The sequence below is a fragment of the Triturus cristatus genome, chromosome 1_1, assembly GCF_964204655.1.
Source record: "Triturus cristatus chromosome 1_1, aTriCri1.1, whole genome shotgun sequence".
NCBI classification, from domain to species: Eukaryota; Metazoa; Chordata; class Amphibia; order Caudata; family Salamandridae; genus Triturus; species Triturus cristatus.
In genome coordinates, this window is record NC_140579.1 from 508,795,012 (window position 1) to 508,813,460 (window position 18,449).

Genomic DNA, 18,449 nt, shown 5'->3' on the forward strand with positions numbered 1-18,449 from the left:
AGATTGCAAATTTCTGATACCAGCTCAGACTCAGAGACTGAACAAGCAACTTTACATTCGAGAAAAGAAAAAGATAGCGAAAAGGCAATTAAAGAAACTGTTGATAGAGAAATTCCAGATGAAAAATTGAGAGAAATTCCACCTGAAGTATCAAAATTAGATGGACAGGTACTAGATTCAGAGAGAGAGGGAATGATTCTTGCGGAAGACCCCCGAGGAGGTGTAGGAAATTCCAACATCCAGTTAGAGAAAGGGACAAGTAGCCAGCTGGAAGATTGTGCGCAAGAAACCCGAGGAGGGACAGAAGTAGGGAAAATGAAAGAAGCAAAAGAAAGAAAAGAGGTTGGAAGGAAAAAGCAAGTTGAAACAGAGTCGGAAGAAAGTGAAGACGAAATACCAGAAGGTAGAGTCTTAAGAAAGAGAGCTTGGAAGACCGAAAAGAATGATAAAGGAAATAAACTGAAAAGATCAGCAAAAGATGAAGTTTGGCCAAATAAGATAAAGAAGTTGAGATACCGACTGACAAAAGTAAAATCACCAAGAGCTGAACAGGTGAATGAAATAACGATTCAAGAAAAATCAAAAGACGAAGAAACAGTTGTAATTGAGGAAAGCAAAAGAACGAGGAAGCCTAACCAGAAGTATAAGTCGCCAGAATGGACATATGTAGCCCTGCCTGAAATTAAAGAAGAGGCAGATAGCCAAGAAAATCCAGAGGAGACTATACCAGAAGTGGTTGAGGAAGACAAAGAATCGGAAATCCTGAGAGTTATCTTATCTGATATTGGAGAAGAGACGGATGTTCAGGAAATCCTATATCTAGACAACGAAGGAAAGGTGAAGAATGATGAGATGCCAAACTGAATAAGACAAGAATGCTGCTGATGGAAAGACAATAAATAAGGAAAAAGATAAAAACTGGTAGAACCAAGTAGGTGCTTAGAGCCTTGGGTTAGATAAACTAGTTGTGAAGTAGAAGAGGCTAAGTCAAAAGTCACTTTTCATTTCACGAAAATGGCTGACACAGATGGTAGAAAAAGTAGATGTATATTTTTGAAACAATGGTGTAAAATGTGTTGTTGTTGTACAGGATTACTAATGCTTCTATGGAGTATATTAGCATTGATGATTACATTTAAGGTTAGCTTTGACACAATAGGAGAACATAGTGAAAACAAGACTAATATAGAGCAGATTCAAAAGATAGATCGAACTACAATAGATAAAATTTATATGCATAAAGACAGGTCAATAACTGATTTCTCTAACAATGTATTTTCGAAATTACTGTGTGAATATGTAAAGACAATGGACGTGAGGGACTGCTACGTTTGTATGCAGTTACCTGCATCCGTTTCGGAGGGAGTGACATATCACCACCTTCCTGTAACTTATGGAATAACATGTAGTGTAATAGCTAGTTTATTTTATCGAACAGGGAAGTTAGAATATTATTTTTCAGATATAGATAACATATTTTCACAAGTACCGTCAGTTAACAAACTAAATAGGGTAAGACCTGCAAAGGTATTAGGTGATTTTTTCTTAGAAACTAAAGAATTAACATTAGAATATATATATAGAAATAATTTGACTTGCAGTTTAAAGAAAGAAGAAAGGACTTTTTTAGATATAGTTGAAGAAAGAAGACTGAAAATGCAAAGGAAGGTCTCTGAAGGAAAGACAGAAACGACAGTTTGGGATGTAGATATGGAAAAACACTTGAAGGAAGAAGCTAGTCCAACTATGGCTTTAGATTGGCCTCAGAAAGGAAATTTGTGTATTAGGAGGAATAAGACTGCATATGACAATTACTTTGTAGGTAACAGTGAGTGCCATGTTACATACCGAATCATGGGTGGATGGGGATTTAAAGGAGGAAATAATCCAATTTTTCCAGGATTATATTTTATCTGTGGGAACAGGGCATATTATCGTTTGCCAGATCATTGGTATGGCACATGTTATGTAGGCCTGGTTTTCCCAAAGATCTTTCACATGGAAAGAGGAGAAGATGGTGTACATACTTCAGGTAGTTATTTAGCACGTAGAAAGAGAGAATCTTGGTCAGAAATTGTAGGTGATATCTTTGGAGCATTGATACCAGCAGTGGGAATATCTCTGAATTCAAATAAAATTAGAAAACTGTCAACAGTAGTGGATCGCTTGTCAACAAGCACCGCTGGAGGATTTTTATTGGTAAATACTGAAATGGATGCCATGCGTGCCATGGTAATGCAAAATTGACTTGCCCTTGATATTTTATTGGCAAAAGAGGGTGGAGTCTGTGGAATGTTGAAAGTCCAACATTGTTGTACTTACATACCAGACGAAAGTAAAGATTTGAAAATTTATATTAAAAATATAACTGATTTGCATGACGAAATTGCACCACTGGAGGTTGAAGGTGTTTGGGAAAAGATTGTTGAGAAAATATCTTCTATTAAAGATTTCTTAGTAAATTTAGGTAGTACCTTGATAGGTAAAATCTTATTTCCATTAACATGTGTGATTTTCTTAGTATTAATATTAAGATTAGGATGTCTTTGTTTAAAAAGGAAGAAAGTTCAGAAAAAGTTAAAAAGAGAAAATGTGAGGAGACAAAATAAGAGACAGAAGAGAGAATTTGAAGAAATAGAATTGGAGGAGATAAAAGAGGATATGTATAAGACAGCTAAAATTGAAGAAATTGGGGAGACTGAAATGTAACAATAAAAGCAAGAATTCACTTTTGCTCCATAAAAAGGGAATACAAAACTTTAATGATGTGGTGATAAAATCACCAAAGGGGGGATTGATGGAGCGGGTAAAACAACATTTTGTATGCCCCCCCATTCTGCATGTTCATACTAATTAGAATAATCTATTAATTATAAAAGTATTAATGTGTTTGTTTGCTTTCTAATCAACCCTACTAATGTGTGAATTACACGTGGGATTTGCATTTGCATGGCTTAAATAATTTATAAACTAATATACGTATACATGCTAACACTAGAAAAATAGAATATTACATGGTATATGTTGCTTTTGTGATGTAATTGTAAATTGCACCAGATGACATCATTGGGTGAGTATAAAACGCTTTAAATGTCGCCAATATGCTAGATAATTACACACACATAAGGGAATTAGTGAGGGTTAAACATTTTATTAGTTATTTCCATGTTTTAGTTACTTTTGTGTTTGTTTGCTTAAGTTGACCAATTTGGCCTGTGACAAAATGGCCGACTCATGGACGCAACGAAACAGTTACCATTCCACAAGGTTTCTGACTAAGTACGCATGCTCCAGGCTTCTGAACAAGTGGCCTCAAGATGACCCACACAGACTGTACCAGAACAAGGTCGTGACTGGACTACTGCCAAGAGCTTTAACAATGGACAATTATAACAAAACCGGATGGATCATGTCTGACAGTGTGACTTCATAGATTATGGGAAACCGAAACAGATGATCTTAACCATCCAATCAGAAGTGCCTAAAACTGACTTTTGCTGCATTTTGTCATTAATTTCATTATAAAAGAAGGTAGACTAGTGAGTTAGTGGCTGATTTTTCTTTTTCCTGATGTTATGATGACGGAGAGGACGGTGACACTGCAGGACAGCTGTTTCCCTGAATCTTTGACAGACTAAATTGCTGCCCATTTTCCTGATGAACTGAGGACTCTTAGACTGATGGGCATTGATTGATGCGGACACGTTTATGGTCCAGACCCAATCTTTGGGACTGTAGCATGCTGCATGACGAATTGATTGACTTAAGACTTAAGAGGACGACTAATAGCCAGATTAGGTAACTATGATGTTCTGTGGATTGATTAAAATTCTAACAACAAATTTGCATTTATTAGATACAAATATTATTAATTAACAAGCAAATGTGTTGGGTTATTTATTATCATCTGAATATAAATGAAAAGGATTAGAATCACTTTTCCAAATTCAACTAAATTGATCCATCGACTAAGTGGAAGGAATATCTTGAGATTCAGGATCAAGATGTGCTGGATTAAGGATATTTAGTGTATGTCTATGTAAAAAGAATTTCATTAGATTATAAGATATTCTTTTCACGCCAGCGTTTGGAACATCTATCTCTCCTGTAAGAACAGAACAAATGAGAGTGAGTGAGTGTTGGTGTTATGGGCCCCACCAATGAATGTATTGAGTGAAAGCGTTAGTATGGTATCTAGTTTGTGACGAAGGGAGGATAGGAAATTCCACGCTGGAGCACCCTTACAGAGTTGCTAGTCTCGGAAGGTGACGGGCAGTAGTCTTTTTTGACACTCCTTGATTGTCCTGCTGAAAACTTAGAAGTTAGTAGTAGAATGTAGCAGGTTTCTAACCGGATTGATTGCTTTGAGCAAATCCATTTTGCAGCAAGGAAGTGCAAACGCTTTCTGCGTGTTACCAGAAACTGTAGCTTTTAAACAGGCAGCGCCTGTTCATTTATCATGTGCCCCAAATTCCCAACAGATACATTTGAGAACAGATGTCTGTGCCCAATAACAGTACTGCACCTGGCCCCAGCAGTTTGAATCATTTCTCTTGTCTTCATTTAAGGCTTTCCGGTTCGTTGCCCTGTCCTACTCGTATAAACTAAAGCACAGGCCCTCAATTCTGCTGCCTACAAGTCTCAGCTGCACACTACCCTGTGACAGTCCCTTAATGTCCTACCTTTCACTGTCCTAAACTATCCTGCCTTTCACTGTTCTGTCTGCACAGCTTTTCAGCGGCCTTCCCTGCCCACCGTCTCTATCTTGCTCTGCCCATCACTAACTGCCTTTCAGTCCACCTCCCTCTCATGCTTCTTGCTTCCTTGCCCGACCGTCTTCCTCTGCCTTCTCAGCCATGCCATGACCTTCATTTTTATTATCTCACTTTTATTATAATTTCACTACCCTGTGCCAATCCCATTAAAAGTGTACTGCTTAGGCGGTATTATCAGTGGACCCACACCAGCATTCAAAGTCGCCTTTCATCCTCAAAGCGGTCAGCAGCATCAGAGAGTGAAGGACCCCCCCTCACCTCTCCCCCTCACATGTGCTGCAAAGAATATGTACCTGATGCAGATCACAAAATGCACATGATATAATAGGTCAGTGAGTCTCTGCTTTTGTCAGAGAGATCCTTTTGTTACTTGCAGTTTTTTGTAAGTTAAAATCCTAACATAGAACAGTGAGATATTAACTGTCATCTAAGAGCTGTATGCAAATTTCAAGGTAAAAATTGGAGCGTTATGTTTTTTCCCCCCAGTCTTTGTTTGATTACCCTAATGTTTCAAAAATAAATTGTTATATTTTTATTTCCAGCACCTGGTAAAGGCTGACAACCTGAACCATTACCACATTTTTGGGCAATTTTTCGGCAAAGAACAAGAGGCCCCAGTCACCCGACCTCCTTTGCTGCTCTTTTACCCCAGCTACGTCCCAGCAAACACCATTGTTAAAGGTAAGGAAACTGATGCTATATTTTTTTACATTTGAGTTAGGGCTATGTATGTGGTCACTTTACATGGGGGTTGGGGTGGGTGCACATTCTGAATATTGTACCCTCAGTGGATGGAATTTACTAATAGCCTTAGCCCTGTACTTTGCGCAATAACGGTTGTTAACAGCACTATCTATCCCTTGCCTTGTTCAAGGCCCTCAAGCAGTGTTGTTTCAGTGCTTTCAGCAACCACTATGGCACACAGAGGCAGCAGGCAGTAAGGCTGTATTTTTAGCAGACATGTTGTGCAAAGGGGAGCTGTTGGAGAATTAGTGCGATACTGCACAAGATATATGTATTTATACTGAAATTTGATATTATTGCACTGCACCTTATACGTTGTACTTTGATTATTGATAGGTTTCTTTAATATATATTTGTAAGGCCAGCATCGGCATCATGAATACAGTACAAGTGCTGATTACAAGGTCATTCCAGGCACGGCCACTTGAAGAAAAACTACACTTAAAGCAATTAGGACCTCATCAGCCTGAGATAAAGCTACAGCAAACTTCCCAGGACAGAGGAAAAATGTCCACACGTACATTCTCAAATGCCTGGTACACAAAAGCTGATTGGCTTACAGGGTGCCCTTTAAGAAATTCTCTGTTCTGCTTCCCCTGTTTGCTGTTTGGTGGTGAGTTTTCTTGGACAAATCAAGGAGTAACAGACTTGAAGCATTTGTCTGAAAAAATAAAGAAGCATGCACACACAAGAAAGCACATGGAAAACCTGACGAGACTGGGAATGTTGGGGGAGGACGCACCGATTGAGCAGCAGATAAGCGATGCATACCGCAAAACAATACAGAAATACAATGAAGCAGTTGATAGGAACAGACAGATTCTATCCAAAATAATTGATTTCATTGGTTTCTGTGGTGCTTTCAAACTGGCATTGCGAGGCCATGATGAATCAGCAAGTTCCTCAAAACCTGAGATAGTCAGAGGCCTTGTGGATTTAATAGCAAGCATAGACAAGGAAATGGAAGCACAGTTAGCAAGTGCTACAGTCTTTAAGGGCACCTGTAAAACGATACAAAATGAACTCCTTGAGTGTTTGCTCGAAATTATGAGAAGCCATATTGTGCAAGAGTTGCAAAACACGGACTTTTGTGGCTATTCCGGCTGATGACACCACTGATGTGGCCACTAAAACACGTCCGTATTAGTGTTTCGGTAAATTGACAATGACATAGAAGTTGTGGAGAGGTTCTATGGTTTCACACATTTAAGAGACTCTAGTGCAGAAACCATTACTGCAGCTATACTGCGTCAACTGAGCTTAATTTTTCCAGAGCTGCCTCAAAAAAAAAACTTAACGCACAAAGCTATGATGGTGCGTCTGTAATGAGTGGAAGCCTTAGTGGAGTTCAGAAAAGAATTCGAGATGTGTACCCTAATGCTCATTATGTGCACTGTTACTCTCACCAACTTAATCTTATTATGCAACAGGCAGTATCAAGGATCACCGAGACATAAATTTTCTTTCAGGATGTAAGAGACAGGGCAGCATTCTTCTCACGTTCCCCCAAAAGAACGGAAGCACTTCATGAGATTGTGGACAAAAGCATTCCATGGAGTTCCTCAACTCGTTGGAACTTTAAGATCCGTACAGTCAACCTTATCTATGAACATAGGACCTTGAGAAATGTTTTGCCGCCATAGAAGACAATGATGAGTTTGATTACAAAAGTCAGACTGAAGCCCGTGGCTTTGCTAGAACACTACAAGACAGAGAGTTTCAGTTCTCACTGTTTTTATTTCATGATATAATGGTAGCTGTAGACCTGTTATACAATCAGTTACAAGCACGAGAGATAGATACTGTCAAAGTGCAAGTATATACCACTATGTTTGTACAAAGCATAAGCAAAGTGAGAGAAGGGGTTGACAATTTAGACAGCAAACTGCCAGAGCATTCTACTTTTTCAAACCGCTGGAAAAACATCACCATTCTGGTCCGAATTGCAAAGGAGATATGTGACATTGTAATTGTGCAGGCACAAGAACGTTTTTCTTTCTCAAAACATTTGGTGAGTGGCACATTATTGCAAAGTGAACAGTTTGCAAACTATGATGAATCATTCCCTGAGCGTGCTCTGAATGAGGCTGTGGAAGCTTATACTATGCTCAAAAAAGAGGAGCTGAGAACTGAGTTGACTGTACTGTACGCAATGCCTGTGTACCGGAAGGCCACAAGTGCCATGTCTTTGCTGGCTTTAATACATAAACTTAATATGGAAAAGTCACTTACAGAGACAGTGGCTTTACTAAAAATTGTCATAACCACTCCTATGACAACAGCCGAGTCAGAACGATGTTTTTCAGCCTTAAAGAGGAATAAGACATTCCTGAGGAACACCATGCTTGAGGAAAGACTGAAAGCTTTGGCAATGCTCTCTGTAGAGAGCAAGCTAGTTCAAAAAATCCCAGACTTTAACATTCAAGTAATTGAAAAGTTTGCTGCTCTTAAAGAGAGACGTGCTGATTTCATTTACAAAAAGTAAACAATTTGTATGCTGAATGCTGCTACTTTGCGACCAGTTTAATTGTCTGTTAAATAAAAAACATTTGTGAGTGAGGTACTCAGAAATGCATTGTATCTCGAAGTATGTTATGAAGCTCTGTGGATATACTGAATAAGCAGCTACCTATATTATATGACATCTGTTTATTAATGTAATAACTGCACTTTCACAATTGCTTTATTAACCTTCAAGCTTTCTCAAATTTGCTTGAAAATGCACCATTTTTCCACTCTTTTTTCAAATTTTTCTCAGGGGGATAACCCCCTGAACCCCTCTTAGAGTGGTTCGAGCTCGCTCGCTACACTTGCTCGCAATGGTGCTGTATGCCTATCAATTTACGGCCAACCATTTTCAAATGTCACCAGAAGCCCCTGATTGAAACACCATCCGGTGTGCAAAATATGGTGCAATTCATTTTACACAATAAGTCCCTCTCAAGCAAGTTTACACACCACGAATTTATGCATTTCTTTAAAATTTCTGATTCGCACTTCCATTGGTTCTGTGATTGGAGTTCTAATCCATTTGTTTAAAACACCTACAACTTGGATGTCTTCACCCGAGAGGGGCAGTTTAGGAATGTCTGCTGTTCTCACAGTAGACCTGGTAGCACCAGTATCCAACAAGAATGTGATATCATTTCCTTCTACTTTACCTTCTACGCATGGACCTGACTGATCTACCGGTAGGGATGCGCCAAGTACGCACTCCCATTCCTCCCCCTCAGGCACCGTCATTCCTGCTCATACCAATTAGGGGGTCCTGCAAAAGAAACTGTGATGTTACAAAATTTTACTCACCACTTCCGTCTGGAAATCCGGCGTCCACTCTGTACTTGGCTTGACTCACTAAATTAGATTTAGGGGCAGGTGGCAATTGACTCTGTAGTTCTATACCCTGTTGCTGACGACTCATTAACACCTCATTCTGCGTCTGTGGATTTAAATTTTGATTCGGGACATTATTAACTTGTATGACTTTACACTCGCTTTTTCAATGCCCCAACTGCCCGCACCCATGACAGGGAAATCTTTTCTTTGCCTCTTCCTCATTCAACCTTCCCCGTGGTTTCCCCCCATTATTGTCACCTTGACTTTGTGCTCATCCTTGATTTTCTGACTGTTTTTTTAATTGAAGTTCTTGCTGTTCAGCCAATTTTACTTGAGCCCACATTACTTTTTCTTCTAAAGCTTTTCGTTTGTTATCAATTTCATCCCCACAATATTTAGCATATTTTAAAATTTCATCAATGGGCTTTGATTGCCAACACAGCATGTGCTGCTTAATCATTTGAGATATATCCAATATCAGCCCGGTCACAAATCGATACACAAAATGAGTCATGTCCTTGTTTTCTAAACTTTCAAACCCACTATACTGTTTGAACACCTGTGAAAGACGTTCGTTGTAGGCATGTACAGACTCCTTTTTCTCTTGGGGTTGTCCTGTCTATTTTTACCCAATCAGTTTCTTTCGGGGGAATTTTACTCTTCAGAAAAGTGATTACTTGATGATATTTTTTCATTACATCTTCTGACGGGGCTCCTGTCTTTGAATCTCTTGGATATTCCTCACTAGGCCAATCTATAGTAATTTTACAGTCTGTCCACAAATCCGCAGGTACTACTATGTCAAACAAACCATCCAGATCCTTTAACAGAACCTTTGAAACTTTCACAAACCTCTCAACTTGTCTGTACCATTCCACTGGTTTCTCTCTCAATTTAGGGAAATCATTCATAAACGACAAAATATCCTGTCTAGTCCATGGTACATGTACGTATCCCCCTCCGGGTACTTCCCTCATTGGATACAGCCTCTCAGCCTTTTCTGTTTCCCTCATGGCATATTCAGATGTCGTTCGATTCACCTGTGCCTCTTCCTTTTTCTTTGCCCACCTAACTTTCCATCGTTCAAGATCTCCCCATTTTTGTAGCAGAAATAACAACTCCCTGATCTGTCATTTTCTTCCAGACACATTCATGTTTTCCATATCTTTATCAGAAAATTCTGCTCTATATGGTTTATACTACACCTTTGACTTCCCTGTGTCAATTCCCATTTCCGTTGCCAAATTTGTCAGTTTTTCATTGAATGCCTTTGAATTTCGTGTAATGCTTCTACAAATAAACAGTAATTATCAGTAATTCTTCCCCACTGTATGTGTTTAATCTGTCAAGACCCACATTTCCAGCAACCATTTCTTCCAATTCTACTCTAAATTTGAAAATATCTAATAATTTTGGCTGTGATTTTGGTTTCTCTATTTCTTGAGACCATCTCTCTATATCTTCTGGGGTTACTATTGTGGCACTTCTAGTTCCTGATGATGTTTCTAGTCTAACTTCCTTCGAACAACTGGGCAAATTTCTCTTCGGGGTTTCCATCATTGGCTTTCTTATGGGCAAATCCATTAATGATATTACTGATTCACATTCACTTGCTTGGTCATCTACTATCATTTTTTCTTTTCTAGGTTCTATGCTTGGGGTAGGCATTACAGGAACTTTAGAACAGTTGGACTTTTCACCATACAATAGGACTACTGGACCTATGGTTACTGGTATGGTCAATGCATCAGGATGTATATTCATCTGGGTTATTTTCTAGATCAGTTCATCTTTATTCTTATTTATTGCTTTCCTTTTCTTGAAGTACCCTGTTGGTGTTGTCATGTACTATTTGTGGAACCAAAGGTGTTCTTACCATTGGAGCACTAGGGGTCATTCTATCAAATCCTTCATTATAAGGTGGAGGACTTTTCATCAATACGTCTTCTAAATACCCTTCGTCTGCTTCTTCGCTATCTATCATCATTAAGTGCTTGGTTTTCTCTGTAAATTTACCTCCCATCTGCTCTTCTGATGTTAGCACAGGATATAAACCTTCTGCCACCATGGCCTGTCTCCATTGTTTCATTTGACTATCTCCAGTCTCTCGGGGAAATTTCGGATAATATTTGTTTAAGGTCCTGTTACTTCATGGTCTATCACGTTCAATGGCTTCCATTTCCCATTCTTCTAAAGCCTCATACTGGGTCAATCTAGGTCTGGGTTCTAATTCATTCATTCGTGTTCTTAAATTGTAGAGTATTCTTCCATTCAAACTTCCGTACTCAGGAAATGCTAATATTCCATCATCTTTTGTGTATTCTACCCAATTTTCTAACCATACACAGGTATGATAGCCTCTCTCCACCATCATGTATGATGCAGGCATATTTGGAGGAGGAATGAGAATCCCCTCTCTACTCTCAATGGGTTTGTCCTTTTTAAAATAATTCTCAACTTTTTGCATAAATGAATTTTTTCTCTTTTCTCCGTACATTGCGTGCTTGTTATGATACTGTTCGTAAGCAAACCCAATAAATCTTCTATCAGGACGAGTCCCTGTTAATGTTGGATCGTACATGCAAACTCCACTATCTATTATTATTCTTGGGATTTCAATTTTGTCAACCAATCAAACGCTTGCTTTAATTCTAAAATTCTCCAATACCAACGCGTTTTCTAGTCTGAAGACCAATCAACTTCTACTCTGTTCGCTCGCTCAGCCAATGCTTGCGCGACTTTTCTGTGACGTCAGTATCACTCCTTACCACTGACCCCTCCTTTACAATTTCACGTCAACCACACGCCGCTGTTTCAACTAATCCCAGCGCGGCTCTCAGTGACGTCAGTGCCACACCCAGAACTGACCCCTCCTTTACAAGGTACTGCAAAAACTTATTTTCTCACAAATTTTACACAAATTTCATTAATTAACAATGTATAAACATTCGGTATTGTGTCTGACCCACTAATTCAAAGTATAGTAAGATTTCTTTTACGGCGAGTAACACCCTTCCGCTTACTCTTCACATACTACGAGTAAAACTTTTCCGCTTACTCTTCACAGAAGCATTAGAGAACCTGCTACTCCTTCAGTATTACCCTTTCTAGGTGATATAATACCAACATTTCACCAGCGAACTCCTCGCTATCACTTACTCTCACTAGCATTCAAGAAATTATTCCCTAACGTAGTGCTTCTAGTCCTGCATAACTTTCAGCACTTTCTCAATCCAGACCAATAACCTCACTGCAGTCTGGCTTCCATTTACCACCCACTATTCAATATTCCCGGGAATTTTCAGGCAACATAAAACAATACATAACGGGTTTTGGTTAAATCATAAATCAATAATTCAAAATTTCAAATACAATCCTCACCTAACTAACTATACTAACCATGCCTCTGCTATCAAGAAAAACTGATGCAGCGGAGTTTAACAGCTCTATACACACATACACACAACACTCATTTGGGCCCATATCCATTCATACACTCAATGAGCTAGCAAATATCCGCTGGTCATCAATTTTGATTTACCCTAGGAAATCTTTACACTAGTATTCGTACCATTCCTGTTTCCTGAGTAAATGTACGTTCGAAAGATCTAGTAGTAGATTAGAATAGGGAGTAAACGATAATAGTAATAACAATACATTCAACTTTTATTCAAAGAACCACAGACTCAGTAGGAGTTTTAAAGGTTTATATGAATTAATAATTTTGTGAGTCAAATCAAATACACGTAAACACATTAAGATTCTCCATCAGGAAAAGTAGTTCAATTAGTTTATAATTCAATTCACATTAATTAATCTCATATGATGACAGTACCTGAGGAGAGAAAGAACAGAGAGCAAATACGAAGCACAACCCCACAGAACTATATTTACCTAGAATGGTGTGAGGACCTAGACATCAGAGTGTCAAGGATTCAGGACAGGTTCAAGTCCGCGAAGGTGACCTCTTCTAGTGTAACACCAGCATTTCACTCCTCTCTGGTGCTACTCTCTCCGGCTCGGGCTCGTCCGGACCCCTTTCTAGATGTGCCTCCTCGGTTGTTCCGCGATATTTCCCTAGTGTTGGATTCTTCAATCAATTTTCAGCAAAATCGGGCAGCATCTCAGCATAGCATCGGCATCAAGTGGGTCAAGTGTGTATAACTATCTAGAACTTACCTCTGTTATACTAATTCAAATGTATGATCCACCCACAAATGTTTCAATTCCATGTACACCCGCAATTTGATTGGGCCAGGCAGTGGGGTGAGGACATCACACCATACTAAGTGCAATAACTTTCTTTAGTTCTATTGTCTAGCTCCCCACCCATTAATTTTAATACCCACAAGCTTTATTCCCACAAGCATTTCATATGTAGATCGATAAATCTGTACTACAATGTTTCATCTTCCTCTCGTAGGGTCAGAAGTTGTACTTCCCATGTCCTTGCTAGGCTTAGGGTTTGGCAGCCATTCAATGATCTCATTGGTCTCAGGAAAAGCAGATGTGGCGCATGCGTAGTTGCCACAAGGAAACAGAGACATGGTCACCCTCCAAGGCCCAAATACGAGCTTTTAATAAAGTCAAAGAAGAACATGTTAGAATACAAAAATTAAATGAATTCACTGTATTCCACTTACTTCTACTCTAACCCCATTTACCTAATAAATCTTTTGCATTAATGGTTTAGTAAAACTTGGATAGGTTAGTTTCAGCACAGCATGTGCATTAGTGCGAGGGTTTTGAGCAGCCATATTAAAAGCTATTGCGCAGCTGCAAAGATTTCCCCCAAACGACAGAAGACGTCATACCACGTAGATGTAGTAGACGCATGCGCAGAAGAGTGCCCGCGTTTTTGGCGGCTATTTTTAAGGACACTCGGGTTATTCATTAGTCAAACACATAGAAAAGCTTCCCCTAGATATAATATGTAAAATGTGATGCAAAATTAGTACTTACAGACAGGTTGGTTATAATGTTACAGGTTATTCGAGAGGATTGCATACGAGCAAGTTTCTTTGTATATGAAACATTGCTCCATCATCATGAATAAAACATACAAAAATGTTCTGTACCTGTATACAAATGATAAAGCAGTATTATTTGTTAAGTATGTATTAGGAAGTGTTTATTAATGTGGTTTTTAACTTATATGACCAGTTTGCAGATGTTTAGATGGTAAGATATGGTATTTCTGGTTGCAGATAGTTACATGTACGATGAGACTCTTGAGTTTACTTAAAGTTGCAGAGAACTATATATTTTTGGAAAGATGACCTGAAGGTGTATATCTATAATATCACATATGTGTATACATGGTAATGTATGTTCTTTAAGGCTGTGAAAATGTCATATATATGGTGAGGGTGGTGTATTTCTTTAAACATTATATGTTTAAAATTGAGGAGGATTGATAGTGGAGAATGTTTCTTGAGTTCTTGTGCTAGCTTCACTTGGTGTGCAACTTTTCTTTGACAAATGATGAAATATATGTTTTAAAGACAGAATAAATATTTGCGAAATGATATAGGTATGCCATTAAGAAAAGGTTTTGTGCTTTGAAAAAAGTAATTGTTGTTTTTAGTTTTAGAAACTTACTGATGCATGTGCACCTGAGTAACAGAGCAATGTGTTCTCTTAGAGAGCCATGTATGCTATTATTTATCAAGTGTGATATCTAGACTTATTCAATCACCCAAGCACTACACATGCACACTTCCAATCACGCAGGCTCTAATCATGTACTCATTGAACTACGCAGGCAACACCCATGTATTCATCCAATCACCCAGATAGTAGCAATACAAGTCATGTGAATACACAGGCACTAACTATTCAAATATTGAACCACCAATGTAGTTCCTACATACTCAGAGAACCATGCAGGAACTACCTATATTCTGAGAGAATCACCAAGGCAGTATCTATGGGTAGAGTTCCAAAGACTAGAATGTTGGCATGGGTGGAATGTGAGCTGTGTGGTGACATCATAAGGAATAGAAATGAGGTGACGGTGGGAGGAAGTAGGACGGCTGAAAAGTGCTGGGTATATGAAACAAATAAAGAAGAAATAAAACGGAGAGACACAAGATTTCTTCACTTTTACACTATGCACTCATCCAACCATCCAGGGAGTATTGTTTTACTCAACCAGAAACACATGTATTTACAGGTTTTACTGAGGAATATGAACTCTTTTAGAACCATCTGGTGAATTATATATGTAATCTGTCAGACACTGTTTGCATGTACTCTGAAGAATTAGCGAGCTATATGCTGGGGTACAGATTAAAGTGCAGATTTTTTTTGCAGTGTTTCTCAAAATTAAAATCTGACACTTCTGAGTAGAAAAGTATTGCAACACTTAGGCCTGAGCACAATGTAAGTCGGAAAGCCTTCAACTGGCCTTACATCGTTGTTTTCAGATCAACAGCATTATTACGATGAAGGCGGTCGGATTTGAAACAAGCCGGTCGGACCAACTGGCTTCCGGTGGGCTCAAGGAGCCCGCCGGCCATTCGGAGGCCGGTCATAATCACCTATGCCGTGGGGATTATGATGTCAGTTTCTGACAGGCTTTTCATGCTGGGCTCTCCGACATGAAAAGCCTGTCGGAAAGCGACTTTGGAAGCTCCGAACAGGGCCCCCTTGCCACAGCGACCTCAAGTTGGAGGCCATGGAGGGCGTTAATCCCTGCACCGAGTGTAAGGCAACTTCGGGAAAAGTATTGAAACACATAGGCCTGAGTACAATGTAAGTCGGAAAGCCTCCAACCGCAGGTTCTGCCTTACATCGTTGGTTTCGGTTCGAAAGCATTATTATGATGAAGGCAGTTGGATTTGAAACAAGCCGGTCACACCAACTGGCTTCCATGGGCTCATGGAGCCTGGCGGCCTGCCGGAGGCCGCTCATAATCATCTATGTACGGCGTTTATGCCGTGGGGGATTATGATGTTGGTTTCCAACAGGCTTTTCATGCTGGGCTTTTCCGACATGAAAGCCTGTCGGAAAGCGACTTTGGAAGCCTCGAACAGGGCCCCCTTGCCACAGCGACCTCAAGTTGGAGGCCATGGAGGGCGTTAATCCCTGCACCGAGTGTAAGGCACTGTCAGGTGCCTGCCACGCAGTGCAAGGATCCACAAAAACACCCATTTCTCTATAGGAGCTTGTGCTGCGGCCGTAAACCAGCCGCAGCACAAGCTCCCATAGAGAAATGGGAGTGTGCTGTTGCATCCTAATATTGTGGTCAGGCCACTGACTGGAGGTCGGTCGTTCCCAATTCCACAACAGTATTGTCCACCCGACATCGTGATGAGGGCCTGAATGTACTAGTGACACAGTGGTAGAGAAGCACGGAAATAGCTCTTATGTTGTGTTTTCTGATTTATAGTAATTAGACTCTGTATGTGCTTTTACACTTTGGTAGATGTATATTTTAAAATTGAAATAATAAAGGATAAAGTTGTCTTTTAGCATGTATAAGTGAGAACTGAGATATGGTGCAGGTGTGTTGTAGAATATTAAAAGGTAATTAATTACGTTTTAAGTTTTGGTTTGGATTTGGTACATTGAAGTAAGTGCTTATAGTTATACAGGTAGGTTGGTTTGTAGATGTAAAACTGCAACATAACATAAAAACAGTTTTTGTATTCTGTGTAAGCCAGTAGTAAAGAAATTGGTACACTGGCTGGAATTCTTTTTAAAACATAGTTATTTTTTTACAGACCAATATCTGCCTAATTACAGACAGAATGCCTACAAAAACTCAGAGGAAAAAGGAACAGAAGTAACTACAGTATCTATGCAGAACTGAGACTCAAAAGGGGCAAAATGAAGAAAAAGTGAAGAACGAAAAAATAGCTATCAATAAGAGGACAAAGTAATTTCTTTAAAATATACGTTTGCATGGTACTGTGGCAGACCTAGAAAAGGTTAATGTAGTGGTGTAGCAAGAGGAGGGCGAGTTTCGAGGGCATCGGGACTCCGCCCGTCCGCTCTTCAGACAGCCGCCACGGGCGGCCGCAGGTCTAGCTACACGACTGGGTTTATGATGATGTAAAGTTTTGTTTCTTTTGGTCCTGAGCAGGATTCTGAAGAGTTGTTAAGAGAAGGAGCTGCAGAACAGGACACAGATATTACCGTTGATAGTTTTGAAAAAGAGATTACAAAATTTAACACTGTGTGTTCTCTAAAACCAGAGTATGTTTGTATTAGCTGTCGAGTCACTCACTTGAAGACTCAAACACAGACTGTTGACTTGTATTTAAAAAGTGAAAAAGTAAATAAGGATAACGGGCAAAAGTTAGCTGTGTATTTATTTGTAGAGGAATGCTTTGACTTATCCATACAGCAAATTATATGCAAGTAGTGTTACAATAAATTAAAATATAAAATAATTGAAGACCACATAGATATTAGATACCCATTTTGTAAGATAATAAAATGCCTGCTAATGTAGAAACCTTTGAAGGGTCAAAAATAGCACAAAAAAAATCAACATTTATGATTCTTTGCAGCATTGCAAAGGGCTGTTATGGACTGTTCTCCAGCACCCACTACAGCTCAACAAGCCATGTAATATGATGCCATCTGGGAAAACTGTGAGGCCAAATATTGTAGTTGAGATTGGACCTCTGAAGGGACTCTCTGCCCTGGTGTTGTTGTGGCTGCTATTGAAGTTGCGGGTCCTTCAGACTTGTGTTGCCTTCTTTCTGCTTTTAGATTATTGCCATGTTATGTTTTTAGAATGTGAAGCATGGACGAAGACCGCAAGAATAAGTTTTATTTTTACCTCTTGATAATGTCTTGTGACAAATTGTGCATTGCGCAAATCAACTGACTGTGAACTCCTTTTAAAGAATGTTCAAGATAGATAAATGGGCGTGTTCTGAGAGGGCCAGCCAAACAGTCAGGGGCACTTAGGAGTGGGCAAACCACTCCTCCCTTACTCAGAGAGCAGAGCAGCTCCGCCCACCCGCCCGACCGCAAAGCAGCAGAAGCATAAAATGCTAATAGCTCAAAGTTATTATCATTTTATGTTTCTACTTCACACTGCTTAAAAGAACTGGGGCAATGTGCCTTTGCCATAGTGGTTATCCTTTTGTGATCCAAATATAATCCATCAATATTACTGTGATATCCCGACAGTGTTGGTCTTGTCCTGTTCAGATACATCCCTCAATGAGCAAGTCCTTTTCACAGTTGGTAGTTTGGTGAAGTTTACCTGCTTCTTCTTGACCCCCTACTCATAACTATATATTATTTCCACAATACATATGATTCCCTCCACAAAGGGAAAAAGAAAAGCCTTCTCTACCTGTTCCTCTCACCTCAGCATTGTCTGTTTTTTTTCATAGAGCTGGGTTTTTCATATGCCTACATTCTGCCTCTGACAATGCCTTGGACAATATTGTCCCTTTGCTGTATGGGGTTGTCATGTCAATGCTGAACCCAGTGATCTTCAGCCTTAGAAATAATGACGTCCAGAATGCCGTACATCAAGTAAGCACACTATGTATCATTCTTGTGAATGACAGGTTGTACATGTTTTATCATACTGTTGAAAATCATTAGCACATGTATTCATCATTA